This window comes from Hylobates moloch, unplaced genomic scaffold (assembly GCF_009828535.3).
Source record: "Hylobates moloch isolate HMO894 unplaced genomic scaffold, HMol_V3 SCAFFOLD_13, whole genome shotgun sequence".
NCBI lineage: Eukaryota > Metazoa > Chordata > Mammalia > Primates > Hylobatidae > Hylobates > Hylobates moloch.
The window spans coordinates 59,471,640-59,490,977 of NW_026652288.1; positions in this window are offsets into that span (position 1 = coordinate 59,471,640).

The following is a 19,338-nucleotide window of genomic DNA, read 5'->3' on the forward strand; positions in this document are numbered from 1 at the left end:
CCATGCCTGTGTCCTGAATGGTATTCCCTAGGTTTTCTTCTAGGGTTTTTACGGTTCTAGGTTTTACATTTAAGTCTTTAATCCACAATCCAACCCAATGCCTGACTCACATAATCAACATGTATTTGGTTAATAAATGTGCAACTGAATTGTGAAACCCATGGCAACTCTAGCAGTTTATTTTTAATTAAAACAACCCATAGGAATGAGGTAGTTCTGGAGTTACTACCTCCCAAGGTTATGATTTTCTCTTTCTGCTTTCTGTAAACCTTTTGTATGAGAAATCCAACTTAGAGAGAACGGAGTCCAGTGAGTGTATTCCACCATTAACTTCAAATCCTAGGCAGTGGATTTTCTATTTGCTTCATACAGGTTTGGCCCCATATACAGGTCACAGGTATCCGTGAAGGTCTGTAACATCCATAGTATTCTTATCACCTCCAATGAAACTCTGGTGAAGTATGGGACAGTTCTCATGCTCCCCTTTCATTTTGCCAACAAGTCCATGAATTTCAACCTGCTTTCCTTTTTTTCTTTGAAACAGCTACCACATCTATTGTATTTGATGTTGTTTTCCAAACCTAATTCTGAAGTGGCATACAATCTCTCCAGCACCCTTCCACCCTTCCCCTATACTACCCCCCCACCACCTACACATGACTTTCTTGCCTACCCCACAAAAAAATAAAGATGTTTTTCAATCTAAGTGTTTCATGGGAAAACCAAAAAAGAATAATAAAAATGACGAATAAGAGGAGATATAAAGTTGTAATGTTGCAGATGTCTCACAATCTTTCTGCTAGTCTATAATTCCTCACCACTCTTTCAGATGTTAACTGGAAATTTTACTGACAATTCTCTTTAGTGCTATAGGTGGAGCTCACCAAGCTTAAGCCTTTCATTCTTAACCCTGCTCTTGTCTGGATCTGTGGCTTCCTAATGCTGGGCCACACATGTGAAGCATCACAATCATCTGAGAGCTTGAAAAGTACAGATTCTGAGGCCCAGCTCAGACCAAATGACCAAATGAATCAATCTGAACATCTTATACTGCTAAATAGGGAAAGGGAAGAGTGACTTTCTCCACACAGTCATTCAGGGACTCAGGCTGATAGAGTTCTGCAGTCTTCAGTACAGGGCTTCCAAGGTCACCATGGTCGTCTCTATCCACTCTGTAAAAGAGAGAAGAGCATGGAGAGACATGTGTGGGATGTGTATGTAGGTCAGGCTTGGAAGTGACTCATGTTCCATTGGCCAGAACTCAATCACACGGCACACCAAACTGCAAGGCTGACCAGGAAATGTTGCCTAGCTGTTGTCTCAGAAAGAGGAAGAAAACATGGATTTTGGTGAGCAGCTAGCATTCTTTGTGAAATGATTTGAGATAACTAATATTCTTTTGGCAGGGCTAGAAAACCAGCTTTCAGCCACTAGAATTGGTCCGATGTGAAGAAGTCACTACTTCTCTGCTCGATGTTGCAGCCATCACGTGAGGGAAGTAGCCATGTACCCACTGCCATCATCAAAAGCCAGATTCTTGTATTTCCACTATCAACAGTAAAATGGATTCTGCCCATTTCTCTGAAGACTAGAGCAACAGAAGGCTTGTAGAGGTGAATCTGATGAGGAAAGTCCAGGACACATTGCTTTGCCGTAGCTGCAAAAGGGAAGGTTGGGAATCAAGTCTTCTGGTTTTATTTTTAGAGAGGCAGGACTCATAAGACTAGAAAGTGACCCAAACACATCCAGGATATTAAAGAGCTGCTAAGCATCTAGAAAAAAAATGATAAAATCCACACCGTAGAGAGAGCTTAGAAAGGAGGGGCCATTGGCAAGCAACCCATAAGAAATAAGCCAAAATATATCAAGAATTATGATAAATATAACACAACAATTCCCAGATTGGACTAAGAAAAACAAAAATTCAGCTATATGCTGTTTACCATAAACATCCTAAGACATAAGGACATAAAAAAGTTAAAAGACAATTATGGAATGTCATCCTTAAAAAAAGCTGTTGTAGCAAAGGGGACTGTAAGCACAATAGCATCACCAAAGTGAAATTTGCCACATAACTACAAAAGATTCAATTCACTGCAAATATATAATAAATCTAAACTTATATGTACCTAATAAAATAGCTTCAAAATATGAAAAGCAAAATTTGACTGAACTACACAAGCAACTTGGAAAATCCTCTGTTACAGTGAGATGCTTATCACAACATTCTCAGTAACTAAGTCAAACCCCAAATTAATATATATATATAAAGATTTGGCAAAACCACTAACAAGCTTAATCCAATGTAAGTATATATTTAAAACCTTGTTAATACCCTCCACTCTACAAGAAAATATTTCACATCAATTTGTTTACATAAGTCTCCACTATCTTGTTCCTATCCTGTCTTTTAGCTGATGATTTCCTTGCTATTGCACTAAGGAATTTTAAGTATTAAGAAATTACCCAGGCTCCTTCTATCACATTTCCCCACTTGCCAACACATGCACCCATACTCTGCCTCCCGACATGTACCGTAGATAACTACCTGTGCTCTTATGTAAAACCAGTCCCTGTCCTTGTGCACTAGGTCCCATCATCCCTTCTAGCTTCATTTCTCTAAGAGGCCTCCTTTCTCTTCTATATTATTTTGCTGGATCATTCCATCAGAATTCTTACCAGCTTTTCCCCATCTCCTCTGCAAATATTGCTCATTTCTCTGTTCCCCTTTGTAGTAAAAGTGCATGGCTATCCCCCAATACCTCTCCTCTGATGTTCTCAAATCTACCCTAGTTTGGCTTTCACAGCCATTATTCCACTGAAACTGTTTTAGTCAAAGTCTTCTGCACATTGCTAGATCCAGTCGTCATTTCTGAGTCCCTATCTTACAATACTATTATAAGCATTGACCCGGTTGATTACTCCCTCCACTTTTATCCACTTTCTTTTTGGGTTCTAGGATACACATCCCCCTTGGCTTTCCTCCCATCTCGAAGGTTGGTTCTTCTCAATCTCTTACTGGTTCTTCGTCTCTTCTTGGACCTCTTGAAATTGGAGACTCTTAGGGCTCAGCCATTAGTCCTTTCCTCTTCTCTTCGCATACTCACTCCCTTGGCAACCTCATATAGTCTTCAGCCTTAAATGCCTCCTATTTGTTCCAAATGTGTATCTCCAGTCCAGGAATCTCTGGAAATCCAAGTTTTCATATACAACTACCAACTCAACATCTCCTTTTGAACAGCTCATTGACATCACAAATTCAACTTGTCTAAAACTTAACTTCTAATCTCACCCCCCTGAAAACCTAACTCACACACAAACTTCCCTGTCTCAATTATTGATGATTCTATACTTCCATGAACCCAGGCAGAAACCTTGGAGTCATTCTTGACCTCTCTGTCTCATACCACCAATATTCTGTCAGGAAATGTTTAGGTCTATCTCTAAAATATATCAAGAATTTGTCCACTTCTCCCTACCTTCACTACTGTTACCATTATCCAAGCAGCCATTATCTCCTCAACGGATTGCCACACTATCGTCCTAACTGGACTTCCTGTTTCCATCTTTCCCCTTTTAGTCTATTCTAAACACAATAGCCACAGCGACGCTTTGAAAATCTAAACACATCATGTCACTTCCCTGCTCTCCCTCTCACTCAGAGTAAAAGCCACAGACCCTATAACGATCTGCACCTCTTATTATCTCACCTTATCTCCTAGTACACTCTGTTGTTTACACCCCTGCAGTCACACTGCCTCCTTGCTGTCCTGTAAACACAACACATGAACTCCCACCTATCAGTATCTGTATCTATATGCTCTTAGAAACTCTTCAATTCTTCACACTGTTTATTACCTCTGCCTGAAATGCTCTTCCGCTATATATCTACAGGACTACTGAGGTGGGTGCAATGTTAGAGTGTTCTTGGCAGAATGAAAAAACATGAGTAAAGTCCTTAAAGCAATAGAGAGAGTATAAAGAGCAAAATGTGCTTTAAAAAAAAAGTTTAGAGGGAAGGGATGGTGGTGAATGATGAAGTTGGACTGAGAATTAAGTGGTGACCATTTCATAAATATCTGTGTAGGCTCTTTTAAAGAACTTCGCCTTCATCATAAAAGCAATAGGAAATCTTCCAGTTCCTTGATCTCTTTATCTCCAATGACCTTTCTCTTAACCCTATCAGCCACCCATCCCCACGGTCCCATCCTAGACTTTAACAACACTAGACATTGCATTAATTCTGAAATATTAATTTCAAATGTTATACATTCTAACTACCAGATCACTTGTTTCTGCATTTCCACAGCTAAAATCCTTCACCTTCACCAAGGCCCTCACTACACTAATCCCATCACTTTCTCACTAACAACAAGCCCCTGCCTGCCTCATCTCTTCACTTGTCTACTATATACCCCATGATCTACCACCACCATCACATTCTTTCCGAAGAGCCTCAGCTCCCTTACTCTTTTATCCCTCCACACTACTGTCCCAGAAAAACCCCAGTTGTTAATCTGCCTATCTCATGTAGTGACAGCTGAACATTGGTAGAGAAATATCATTCATGTAAACTTACCTGTTACACTTTAAATTAACATCACAGACCATAAACGGGTACTCAATAAGATCCAGAAATCCTACTCTGTGTCTCTAAGAGACTCACTCCCACACTGTCTCTTTTGTTGCATCTCCTTCTAACATCCCATACCCTCCTCAGCCTTAACCTTTACTTTCAGTTAATGACTTTGCTTCATACTTCATTGAGAAGCCATAAATTGGGAAGACTCATCATCTCACCATCCACCTACCAACAAACCTGCATTTGCACTGCTCTTCTCTATAAGTCCAGGGTAGAACATGCTCACTTCTTCTAAGGAAGGTCCCTCCTCCAAACATGGTTCTTGATCCAATCCCCCTTGCTGTCACCAAGACTGGGTCGTTCTCTCCCTTTCCTTCGTTATCATCATTTCTTCTCAACTAAATCATTCCATTGTTATCCTAATATTCCCCACTAGCTCCCAACATAAAAGAAAAGGTCTCACTTCTTTGCATAAACCTCTCCAGGTTCCACTCTATCTCTCCACTTCCTTTCACAGAAAAACTGCTTCCAACTTTTTCTATACTCAGCCCATCTTCTTTCTTACTTTTCATTCTCTCTTCAATCCACTCCAGTCTGGTTTTCCCTCCTGACCATTCCAATTAAGGCTGTTTTGGTCAATTATTATCATCTTCTCTCCTGTCAAGTTCAAATAAATTCTCCCTGTCCTTATCTTACCTCTCAGCAGCATTGCAGAAGAGACTAGCTTCTTTCTTTTAAGAATCTTCTGTTTACTTCCCTGACATAATAATGTATTCTTACTTTTCCTCCCACCTCGCTTGCTACTCCTGACTCTCTTTTGATATCTCTTCTGCAAACTCTCTTTGTTGGTGCTCCTCAGAATCACTCAGAGGCTGTCTTCTTCTCCTTTCTATTTACACTTAAAAAAAAATCCCATCCAATAGTTTAAATTACTACCTATATTTTAATGATTCTGAAGTTGATATCTCCGGTATGGATGTTTCTTTTTAATCCCAGAGACCCATAACCAACCTTAACCAATGTCCAGTTGAAAGTCTTACCATCTTAATGAGTCCAAAATTGAATTTCCAATCCAAACCCCCCATACTCCCACCATCTCAGTAGATGCCCTCGTTGCTCATCTGATTTGCCTAGCTCAAAAGCCTCAGGATCTTCTTGATCCCTTTATTTCTCTCATCCATCACATTTATTCCATCAGAAAGACCTACTGAATCTACCTTCAAAACCTACTTCAAATATATCCATTTCTTTCTACCTACTATGCTACCAGCTTTGTTCAGGCCACTGCCATTTCCCTTTTTGGTCTCCCTTTTCTTTTCTGCCCATCATTTCCCACTCTATTCTCTACATAGCAGGAAGTAACTTTTTAAATAGGATTATTCCTTCACCCATCCATGACTGCACAGTTCACTTAGAATAAAATCCAAACCCCTTACTATACCTTCTGCAACTGGGCGTGATCTAGCCCTGCTCAAGTCTATAGACTTCCTTCCCCCTTGCTGACCAACGCTCATCCCCATAGGTCTTGCCTCAGTTCCTCAGACACAGCATGCTCTTCTGCTTCAAAGCATTTGCACATGATTTTTCCTCTGCTTGGAACATTCCTCCCTCCACTCTTTGCATATCTAGCTTCTTCTCATCCTCCAGGATGGACCTGAAATGTTATCAACCAGAGTAAATTTTGCCTCAGCCCAACGTTGCTTTTTTGGAGAGCTTATTATAATTTATACTTTTTTTGTGGACTGAGATTGTCTGTTTACTGAAATAGAATACAAGCTGCGTGGGCAATGACCACATCTCACTTGTTCACCTTCATATTCCTGTAGTCTAGCACAGAGCTGTGCACAGCACATATTTGGTGAATGAATTAAATAAGGAATTATTGAAATAGGAGGAAGGGAGTGACATGATCAAATCGATATTTCAAGGTAGTGGTTCCCAACTTGGGGCAATCCTTCTTACTCCCCCAGGGACATGTGACAATGTCTGAGAACATTTTTTCTTGTCACGACTGTGGTAAGGGAGGATTTGCTCATGGGTAGAGGCCAAGGATGTTATTAAGCATCCAGTGAGGCACAGGAAAACCCTCCACAACAAAAAATTATCTGGCCCCAAATGCCACTAACGCCAAGGTTTAAAAACCCTGTTTTTAAATTGAAATTCTGTCTCTTTAAACAAAAACAAAAACAACCAACTTGCCACACCTCTCTCAGACTCGCTTTTCTCATCTGCAAATGGAGATAATTACATCCACTTTATAGCGCTATTGTCAGGAATAAATGAGATAATGTGTGTAAGCAGTTAGGGGGGCAACCTGGTTGTTAATTATTTTTCTTATAACCACACTGGGATAGAGATCATTATGAAGAAAAATACTAAGAAAATATATATTTAATTTCAGACTGAAGTTTATGACTACAGGTAAAGCTTAAACAACTTTTTTTTAAATTAAACTATGCCTTCGATTCAGCAGAACTCTCTCATCTGCATAAGGAGGTATTCACGGAGTTGCGAACAGCAGTTACACATCAGAGTGGTACTTGCATTGATAAATCATCCCTTGCTGTTGCACTCTTCAAATTAGCAAATGAAATAGCATCATCTGGCAATGGGGCAATATTTATAAATTAAATTTATTAACACACACACACACAAATCCCTGTTTTAGAGAAATCAGGAGAGAATTTAAATAATAGACTATTGCTAGTTGGTCTCTTCTTTAACTGGCAATGGGGAGGCCAGTTAAAATGTTGTTCCCAGGTGAGAGATGATGGCCTGGAATGAAGTAGTGTATGCAGTATAGAAAGAAATGAATAAACATTTAGGATGTACAGTCAACTGTACTTTGTGATAAACTATATGGAGGAGACAGAGAGAGAAAAATAGACAGACAAAGATATTCAAGATTATTCCTAGGCTTCTGATTTAGATGTCTGGATGAAGGTAGTGTATTTATTGAATCTAAATGTATAAGAAGTGGAGCTCATTTGGAGGGGAAGATGCAATCAATTTTGAATGAAACATGAAGTTAATAAATGACTGTGGGAGTCACAATACAAGCTCAATAAATTCCATTGCTAAAGTTAAAAAACTCGAGAATTTCTAGAGGTAAATCAAGACAAACATTATAAAAGTAAAAACAATGTAGCATGGATAAATACCACACAGAGAGTTACTATAGATATTTCATAAAAGTGAAAAAAAGAATAACATGAAATAAGATAAAGAGGAGTAAAATTTCAGAAATGTAATGATTAGAAAATCTATAGAAAATAATTGAAAGGATTATACAACAAAACATAAATTGAACTTAAAATAAGTAAAGGTAGTAAAAAGGATAGGAAAAGCTTTTAATTAATGTATAATTCCTTTTAGCACAAGCAAGCAATGAAATGACCAATTTCTACTATTTATATGAAAGGAACTTAAAGTTTTACAATATATAGAAAGAAGACAATAACATCTATTAAAACAATGGTATTAGGTCTTCTGGTTATATTTCTTTACGACTTGAAGTTTTTTATCATGAAGAAGATTTATCACATCCCTTGTAAGTTGGATTCCTAGGTATTTTATTCTCTTTGAAGCAATTGTGAATGGGAGTTCACTCATGATTTGGCTCTCTGTTTGTCTGTTATTGGTGTACAAGAATGCTTGTGATTTTTGTACATTAATTTTGTATCCTGAGACTTTGCTGAAGTTGCTAATCAGCTTAAGGAGATTTTGGGCTGAGACAATGGGGTTTTCTAGATATACAATCATGTCATCTGCAAACAGGGACAATTTTAATTCCTCTTTTCCTAAATTGAATACCCTTTATTTCCTTCTCCTGCCTGATTGCTCTGGCCAGAACTTCCAGCACTATGTTGAATAGCAGCGGTGAGAGAGGGCATCCCTGTCTTGTGCCAGTTTTCAGAGGGAATGCTTCCAGTTTTTGCCCATTCAGTATGATATTGGCTGTGGGTTTGTCATAGATAGCTCTTATTATTTTGAGATACGTCCCATCAATACCTAATTTATTGAGAGTTTTTAGCATGAAGGGTTGTTGAATTTTGTCAAAGGCCTTTTCTGCATCTATTGAGATAATCATGTGGTTTTTGTCTTTGGTTCTGTTTATATGCTGGATTACATTTATTGATTTGCATATGTTGAACCAGCCTTGCATCCCAGGGATGAAGCCCACTTGATCATGGTGGATAAGCTTTTTGATGTGCTGCTGGATTCGGTTTGCCAGTATTTTATTGAGGATTTTTGCATCAATGTTCATCAAGGATATTGGTCTGAAATTCTCTTTTTTGGTTATGTCTCTGCCAGGTTTTGGTATCAGGACGATGCTGGCTTCATAAAATGTGTTAGGGAGGATTCCCTCTTTTTCTATCAATTGGAATAGTTACAGAAGGAATGGTACCAGTTCCTCCTTGTACCTCTGGTAGAATTCGGCTGTGAATCCATCAGGTCCTGGACTCTTTTTGGTTGGTAAGCTATTGATTATTGCCACAATTTCAGAACCTGTTATTGGTCTATTCAGAGATTCAACTTCTTCCTGGTTTAGTCTTGGGAGGGTGTATTTGTCGAGGAATTTATCCATTTCTTCTAGATTTTCTAGTTTATTTGCATAGAGGTGTTTGTAGTATTCTCTGATGGTAGATTGTATTTCTGTGGGATCGGTGGTGATATCCCCTTTTTCGTTTTTTATTGCATCTATTTGATTCTTCTCTCTTTTCTTCTTTATTAGTCTTGCTAGTGGTCCATCAATTTTGTTGATCTTTTCAAAAAACCAGCTCCTGGATTCATTAATTTTTTGAAGGGTTTTTTGTGTCTCTATTTCCTTCAGTTCTGCTCTGATTTTAGTTATTTCTAGCCTTCTGCTAGCTTTTGAATGTGTTTGCTCTTGCTTTTCTAGTTCTTTTAATTGTGATGTTAGAGTGTCCATTTTGGATCTTTCCTGCTTTCTCTTGTGGGCATTTAGTGCTATAAATTTCCCTCTACACACTGCTTTGAATGTGTCCCAGAGATTCTGGTATGTTGTGTCTTTGTTCTCATTGGTTTCAAAGAACATCTTTATTTCTGCCTTCATTTCATTATGTACCCAATAGTCATTCAGGAGCAGGTTGTTCAGTTTCCATGTAGTTGAGCGGTTTTGAGTGAGTTTCTTAATCCTGAGTTCTAGTTTGATTGCACTGTGGTCTGAGAGACAGTTTGTTATAATTTCTGTTCTTTTACATTTGCTGAGGAGAGCTTTACTTCCAACTATGTGGTCAATTTTGGAATAGGTGTGGTGTGGTGCTGAAAAAAATGTATATTCTGTTGACTTGGGGTGGAGAGTTCTGTAGATGTCTATTAGGTCCACTTTATGTAGAGCTGAGTTCAATTCCTGGATATCCTTGTTAACTTTCTGTCTCGTTGATCTGTCTAATGCTGACAGTGGGGTGTTAAAATCTCCCATTATTATTGTGTGGGAGTTTAAGTCCCTTTGTAGGTCACTGAGGACTTGCTTTATGAATCTGGGTGCTCCTGTGTTGGGTGCATATATATTTAGGATAGTTAGCTGTTCTTGTTGAATTGATCCCTTTACCATTATGTAATGGCCTTCTTTGTCTCTTTTGATCTTTGTTGGTTTAAAGTCTATTTTATCAGAGACTAGGATTGCAACCCCTGCCTTTTTTTGTTTTCCAGTTGCTTGATAGATCTTCCTCCATCCCTTTATTTTGAGTCTATGTGTGTCTCTGCACGTGAGATGGGTTTCCTGAATACAGCACACTGATGGGTCCTGACTCCTTATCCAGTTTGCCAGTCTGTGTCTTTTGATTGGAGCATTTAGCCCATTTACATTTAACGTTAATATTGTTATGTGTGAATCTGATCCTGTCATTATGATGTTAGTTGGTTATTTTGCTCGTTAGTTGCTATAGTTTCTTCCTAGCCTCGATGGTCTTTACAATTTGGCATGTTTTTGCAGTGGCTGGTACCAGTTGTTCCTTTCCATGTTTAGTGCTTCCTTCAGGAGCTCTTTTAGGGCAGGCCTGGTGGTGACAAAATCACTCAGCGTTTGCTTGTCTGTAAAGTATTTTATTTCTCCTTCACTTATGAAGCTTAGTTTGGCTGGATAGGAAATTCTGGGTTGAAAATTCTTTTCTTTAAGAATGTTGAATATGGAGAACTACAAACCACTGCTCAATGAAATAAAAGAGGATACAAACAAATGGAAGAACATTCCATGCTCATGGGTTGGAAGAATCAATATCGTGAAAATGGCCATACTGCCCAAGGTAATTTATAGATTCAATGCCATCCCCATCAAGCTACCAATGACTTTCTTCACAGAATTGGAAAAAACTACTTTAAAGTTCATATGGAACCAAAAAAGAGCCCGCATTGCCAAATCAATCCTAAGCCAAAAGAACAAAGCTGGAGGCATCACGCTACCTGACTTTAAACTATACTACAAGGCTACAGTAACCAAAACAGCATGGTACTGGTACCACAACAGAGACATAGATCAATGGAACAGAACAGAGCCCTCAGAAATGATGCCGCATAGCTACAACTATCTGATCTTTGACAAACCTGACAAAAACAAGAAATGGGGAGAGGATTCCCTATTTAATAAATGGTGCTGGGAAAACTGGCTAGCCATATGTAGAAAGCTGCAACTGGATCCCTTCCTTACACCTTATACAAAAATTAATTCAAGATGGATTAAAGACTTATATGTTAGACCTAAAACCATTAAAATCCTACAAGAAAACCTAGGCAATACCATTCAGGACATAGGCGTGGGCAAGGACTTCATGTCTAAAACACCAAAAGCAATGGCAACAAAAGCCAAAATCGACAAGTGGGATCTCATTAAACTAAAGAGCTTCTGTACAGCAAAAGAAACTATCATCAGAGTAAACAGGCAACCTACAGAATGGGAGAAAATTTTTGCAACCTACTCATCTGACAAAGGGCTAATATCCAGAATCTACAATGAACTCAAACAAATTTACAAGAAAAAAACAAACAACCCCATCAAAAAGTGGGCAGAAGACATGAACAGACACTTCTCAAAAGAAGACATTTATGCAGCCAAAAAACACATGAAGAATTGCTCATCATCACTGGCCATCAGAGAAATGCAAATCAAAACCACAGTGAGATACCATCTCACACCAGTTAGAATGGCCATCATTAAAAAATCAGGAAACAACAGGTGCTGGAGAGGATGTGGAGAAATAGGAACACTTTTACACTGTTGGTGGGACTGTAAACTAGTTCAACCATTGTGGAAGTCAGTGTGGCGATTCCTCAGGGATCTCGAACTAGAAATACCATTTGACCCAGCCATCCCATTACTGGGTATATACCCAAAGGACTATAAATCATGCTGCTATAAAGACACATGCACACGTATGTTTATTGCGGCACTATTCACAATAGCAAAGAGTTGGAACCAACCCAAATGTCCAACAACGATAGACTGGATTAAGAAAATGTGGCACATATATACCATGGAATACTATGCAGCCATAAAAAATGATGAGTTCGTGTCCTTTGTAGGGACATGGATGAAACTGGAAAACATCATTCTCAGTAAACTATCGCAAGGACAAAAAACCAAAAGGTGGGAATTGAAAATGAGAATCATGGACACAGGAGGGAAAATCACACGGACTGTTGTGGGGTGGGGGGGGGGAGGACAGATTAAGGAAAAAAAAAAAAGCTACCTGAGGTCTTCCCAGAAGCTGAGCAGATGCTGGCACTATGCTTGTGCAGCCTGCAAAACCCTGAGCCAATTAAACCTCTTTATAAATTAAAAAAAAAAAAAAAAAAAAAGAAGATTTATATACGTTTATAGAATCATAATACGAAAATATACTCTCAACCAAGAAAAAGTTTTAAGAGGAAGTCTTAATTGTAACAGACTAGCATATTTTAAAATATTATACTAATTGTGGTAGGCTGAAAACGTGGCTCCCTAAAGATACCAGGTTCTAATCCCTAGAACCTGTAAATCTTACCTCATTGGGAAAAAGAGTCTCTTTAGCAATGTGATTAATTTAAGGATCTTGCGATGGAAAGATTATTTTAGATTATCTAACAGGGCCCTGAGGGCAATCTTGTAAGAGGGAGGCACACGGAGATTTGACACAGAAGGAAGAGAAGGAGGCCATGTCATTGCAGGGACCAATATTGGAGTGATACAGCCACAAACCAAGGAATGCTGGAGCCAGCAAAATCTGGAAGAGGCAAGGAGTGGATTGTTCCCTACAGCCTCCAGAAGAAGCCAGCCCTGCCAACGGGATCCCTGGTTCTCAGGCTTTGGACTCAGACTGAATTACACCACTGGCTTTCCTGGTTCTCCATCTTGCAGATGGCATATGGTGGGTCTTCTTGGTCTTCATAATCATGTGAGCCAATTTCCATAATAAATCCCCTCATGTATCTATATATCTATACATCTATAGATGGATATAGATAGATAGATCTAACTAGCTAGCTAGATATAGACATATAGATCCTATTGGTTCTGTTTCTCTGGAGAACCCTGATTCAATGAGATTTGCATTTTAGAGGAATCATTCTGACTACAGACTGGGGAAGGAGTTGGCAGAGAGCTAGAAGGAATGCAAGGAGATTTCTAGGAAACAAGAAGCAAGCAAGAGATAATGGTTATCTGGAATGCATTAGCGGCTGTGGTGATAGAAAGAAGGAAACAGTGAAGAGATGTTAAGGGAAATGCATAGATAAAGCTAAGTAATTAATTGCATATGAGGGGAGAGAGGGAGGAAAGAGTCAAGCTGACTCCCAAGTTTCTGAATTCAGCAACTGGTTATTTTGCTATATATTGAGAGAAGGAAATACTGGTGATGATTTAAGGTGAGAAAAGGGCTCATTTGAATTTGAGACGTCTGTGAGACATCCATGTCAAGACGTGTTCTCTGATTTTAAAAGCAATATGCATTTATAGTGCATTATTCAGAAAACAGAGAACATGGAAAAGAAAGCAAACATCACCTTTAACCCCACTACCCAGAAATAGCCACAGTTAATATATGGGCATACAGTCGTTCCTTTAAAGCTGTGTGCACATGCCTACACACACACACACACACACACACACACACACACTCATAAACACACACACATACACATAGGCACACACAAATATTAGGCTATTAACATTTTGTAGTCTATTTTCCCCTTAACAATGAATCATGGCCATTTTTAAGTATATCATTCTTCTACATTATTATTTTCAATGGCCACACAGGATTTCATTATATAATTTGCTAAATTTGATTTAACCAAAGCCCTATTGTTATCAAAATATATTATGAGAAGATTTTTGGACAATGAAACTATTCTGTATGTCATTATACATTTGTCGAAACCAATAGACTGAACAACACCAACAGTGAACACTAATTGTAAACTATGGACTCTGAGTGATAATGATGTGTCATATGGGTTTGTTGACTGTGACAAATATACCAATCTGGTTCGAGATGTTGACAGTGAGGGAGGCCGTAAGTATGCAGGAGTAAGGGATATACGAGAACTCTCTATATCTTCCACTCAGTTTTTCCAGGAACGTAAAATTGCTCTAAAAACAAAGTCTAATGTGTGCGTGTGCGTGTGTGTGTGTGTGTCTCTGTGCATAGAGAGCGAACATCCTTGTACTTCCTTAAGATAAATTCCAGTAAATGCGGTTGTCTGTTCAAAGAGTATGCTCATTTAATATGTGCTTATTGGCCAAGCACATGTTCAATGAGGCACGGTGTCTCCTGCCTGTAATCCCAGCACTTTGGGAAGCCTAGGCAAGAGGGTGGAGGATCACTTGAGCCCAGGAGTTCGAGACCAGCCTACACAACATAGTGGGATCTTGTCTCTAAAAAATAAAAAAAAAAATTATCTAAGCATGGTAGTGCATGCCTGTAGTCCCAGCTACTCCAGAGGCTGGGGCAGGAGGATCGCTTGAGCCTGGGTAGTCAAAGCTTTAGTGAGCCATAATCACACCACTACACTCAAGCCTGGGTGACAGAGTGAGGCCCTGTCTCAAAACAAACCACATAGGCAAACTCAAGTTGCTTGCATTACCAAATTGCCCTCCAGAAAGTATTTAATAACTTACATTTTTACTAAGAGAGTACACTTGAGTTGATTTTTGATCCCTGACTCAACACAGCCCATTATTGCATTTCACTCTATACTTCCATTTATGACATCCTCAAAATGCTAAACGTTATTGGATGCTTCTGTCAACAAAATCCCATTTTCTTAATCACAATGTAGTATCAAGTTCACCTTGTCTTTTGATTACCAGCTAGTTGCATCTCTGAGAAAATGTATGCCATGATAATTTGTCTTTATTTAAAATTTCAAAGTTCTCACATGGATCCCAGATGTTGACCACTTAATGCAAGAAAGTGTTTCCTCATTATACAAATATGGTGTGTGTCCAAAATATTGGCGTTGTTTAATGAATCACTTAAAATAACTACATCACAAAAAAACAATGGTTCACGTGTGAGTCATAATTTAAACAATGCCAATTTTTTGATGTGTACCACATTTGTATAATAAGGAAACACCTTTTTGGATTAAATGATCAACATCTGGAATCCATGTGAGGGCTTTGAAAAATTTGCATTGTATTTTCTTAAATTTTCCCAGTATAGAAAGAAATCCAAACTGGAGGAAACTTTTACAACAATTTATGTATCCCAGATATTCTTGCAAGTAGTGCGCTGCGTGATTGGTACAAAAGCTGAAGTTAAAGCAATATTAGTCAAGTTCCATGACAAGGACTTCCAAGGAAGTCTAAGTCTTTTGCTTTTGTTCATTCTAAGCCTTTTCCTCTGATATTGTAGAATATGATTGTAGGATGTTGACTAGTGGTCACCCCCACAAAAAAAAATATGTCATGTCCTGAGCCCTGGAAGATGTGAATGTAAGCTTATTTGAGAAAAGGGTCTTTGCAGGTGCTATTAAGTAAGGACTCTTGAGACATGATCATCTGGATTTAGGGTTGGCTCTAAATCCAATGCCAGGTGTCCTTTTAAGAGAAAGGCATAGGGACATTTGGGACACAGACATATAGGGAGAACACATAGGAGAGAAAACCATATGGAGTCAGAGGTAGACAATGCAGTCATGCAACCCCAGGCCAAAGAATGGCTAGAGCTGGAGCTACCAACAGCTGGAAAAAACTGCCTCCTGGATGCATCGGAGGGAGCATGGCCCTTCTGACACCTTGATTTTAAGTGTCTTTCCTCTACCACGGTGAGAGAATAAATTACTGTTGTTTGTGGTAATTGTCGCAACAGACCTAGGAAACTACAATGCCTATTCAGTATTTGAGTGACATGGCATTCATAGCGAAATAATGAGATATACATTATGTATTAATTATATCACTATTTTATTCCAATTTGGCGTGCCTGGTTTTTGGCTTTTGATTAATATCAAGGACTTGATGTTTCTGCTTTAGGTGTAAATAACATTAAATGTTTCCCAGCTCCCTTTTAACCTTAGAACATTCTGATCCTGAAAGACTATCCCCTTCTGTTATTTAAGCAACTTGGAGAGAAAATCCATAAATTTGTAACAAGTGAGAGATTTGAGACTAAACAGGCAAACCAGACTTATCACCTCAGGCTTTGGAGTGGTGACAGATGTCAGATCCCCATTAGTTTGCTTGACTCCTGCCCACTTTGTAGACAATAATACATATTCAAAAAGCTGAATAATGTATCAGTTTGACTACAAAGCACAATAAAACAGAGGAATATTATCCCACATTATTATGTTTGCTGCTGGCTATAGACTCAAATCCAAGTGTGTACACTCTCTTGAATTTTGAATGGATGGGATATGTTTTGATAAGCTTTACGGTGGCTTTTTGGAAGAGACTCTCCCTTTGGTGTGTTTGATACACTATATTTAACACCACTAAAAGTATCATCCCAAATTTCTCCAGTTCTCATTTTAAGTCTTATGTTTGCTGAGGCTTCGTTTAGTTCAAATAAATGATAAACATCAGATTACTTTTCTTAAGTGTATTCTATGGTACAAAAGCCCATGATCATTCTTTCTGTGACCCATCATCTCCTAGCCCCACACTCTGGTCCACCTCAAGAAGTGAAGGAGCTACAAGGAGATATTACACAGCTGTCATAAACAGTTTCAAGTAATTTTAATGACATGGGGCAATGTTCTGTGTACAAAATTGAGTAAAAAATAGTAGAATAAACTGGATATACACTATGGTCCAAATTTGTTTAGACACACATAATTACATATATATATACATTCAAAAAATGACTGAACAATGTTTCACAAAAGAGCTAAGTTGGCTATCTCCAGATGGTGGAATTACATATGAACTTTACTTTGTTAAGCTATATTTTCAAGTGTGCTTCTTTATAACCAGAAATAATAATGTAATAGAACTGAAGTAGTAGCTGGAAACTAAGGGCCATCTTTGTTAGACTATTGCTATGTCTTTAGGGTAGTTGCTTATTTCAGAAATTGTTTGTAAAGGACATAAATTAATTCTGCAAAATTTTCCATATGTATTCAAGAACATTCATCCTGATATCTCTCCACTTGCATTATTATGCTTTTTCTTCTCTCGTCCCACTTACCATAGGTATAGGCTAATCTGAGGCTGAGAAGGTGGAAAGAAAAATAGAAATAGGGTACACCTTGAACAAAAGGAAGCTACTGAATTCTTCCCTGGACTCTTTCTGGCTCCTTTTGGGTCCACTGTGGCCTGAATGGAGGAGGGACAGCACAGAAAAGCAGCAGGGTCAAGCAGCTTGCATTTTTCTGCATGGTGGATCATGGAAGAACCTTGCATTGCAAATAGAAGATGAGGTGTTGGAGGATGTCAGGAGCTTATTGTTTGCCCTGAATTCACTGGATCCCATCACCAGTGGCATGGAAAATGTCACAGAATTTCTTCTTGGCAAGAAGACTAAATTATAAGCTCCTTGAGGTCAAGAACCATGCGCTTCATCATACTTGTTTACATAGAGCTTGGATAAGGCTTCACACATAGTACCCAGTGAGTGCTGAAATTTAGAAAGAAAAAATATTTTGGGGAATTTCAGATAGCCGAAACGCAGTGTCTAACAAGCTTATGTATGCAATAGAATAGGTTTCATGGAAGCATTAGTCATCAAGGGAGGGGTCATGCAGCACACTGGGGAGTATGTAGCTTTTAAAGGAATGCATCAGAAAGTGGAGAGAAGGGGGCCAGAAAGAACACCTGTGGCTTGGACAAACATGTTTAATTGTGACTTGTATTTGAAAAGTGAACAAAAGTGTATATTAATGATTCTTGAGAGGTGCGGTGTGGCAGGATTTTGAAGCAGTACGTATGAAGTGTATGTCCAAATCTGAGCACATATCCAAAACTGGTTGGAAGGTATGGCATGTTCATGGACATGCACTTTTATAGTTTGAGAACCACTGGACTGAATAATTGTTTTCCCCATTCAAACCACCATATTACTAAGAAAATAGAACTGCCCTTTCAACATTAATGATCATGGTCTTCGTTGTCTCCAGAGCCAGGGATCATCCCTAATCTGTTTATATATCTCCAACACTAAGTATTTATCTTTCTGAAAGCTTAGGGGATAATGCTCATCATTTTTTTCTCATCTGATTAAGATCCTTTCGACAATTATTTTTTAAATTAAAATGCTTCGGCCTCCAGGCTTCTATGGCCCTGGTTCTCACTACAGCACTATTTGTCTGGAAAGCAGTCAACAAATCTACTAATATGTGATCAACTGAAGAAAAGGAGTCTGCATCTAGATGGCAGAGAAAAATACATAATTACATGAGGGGAGGAAGGATGGTTAGCCGAGCACAAGAGAGAAGGGAGACCCTTCAACAGGATAGGGGGCTCAGCCACTCTCTCCAGCCATTCAGGGAAGTGAAGGCAAAGTGAAAGCACACCAGGAACACATATGTGTACTGTGTGTGTATCTTTATGTGTGTTTCCAAAGTACCAGTAATATATCCATCTAAAGCATACTTTTCCTAAGTGCTAACACATTCCAAAGTGGAAAACAATTAAAAGCTTGATTTGTCTATTTGAATATCAAGCTAATTTTACAGTGAGATGCCTCTGCTGGGTCTTAGATGTCTCTGCCAGGTTAGGCCCTGAGGGAAGATCATAAGAACCAATTAGCCCAACCTGTGTTATCAGATGGCCATGACAGAGGTGTCTCTTATTTGATTTTCAAGTTATTCTCAAGAAACACTGACCACAGATAAGCATTTTATGATTTTAGCAGCGAGTGATAAATATATATACACACACTCATATATATATACACACACACACATATATATATATATACGATAACAGTGATCGTGCTTAAACACTCCTATGGGACTATTTTCTATAGAGGCTTCATAGTTGAAGGATTTTGCAATTCCTTAATTTCCTTAAAGTTCAAAATCTAATAGAAAAGACAATACTGAAGATAAAATCATTCCCCAAGTAAGATGGTAAAGCTTCTGAATTTAATAAGTCTCACTGCAATCCGCAAAATGTATTTCTTACAATGCATCCCATAGCTGTGTGAATACATCACACTGGTATGCAATCCCCACATGGTTGGTAAGATTCCAAGATTCAAAACTTGAGTTTCAGGGTTCAAATCCCATTTATTAACTTAATGATCTTGGATAATTACTCCACCATACTCTGCCTTAGTTTCCTTGTCTGGGTAACAGGAATTCTGATAGTA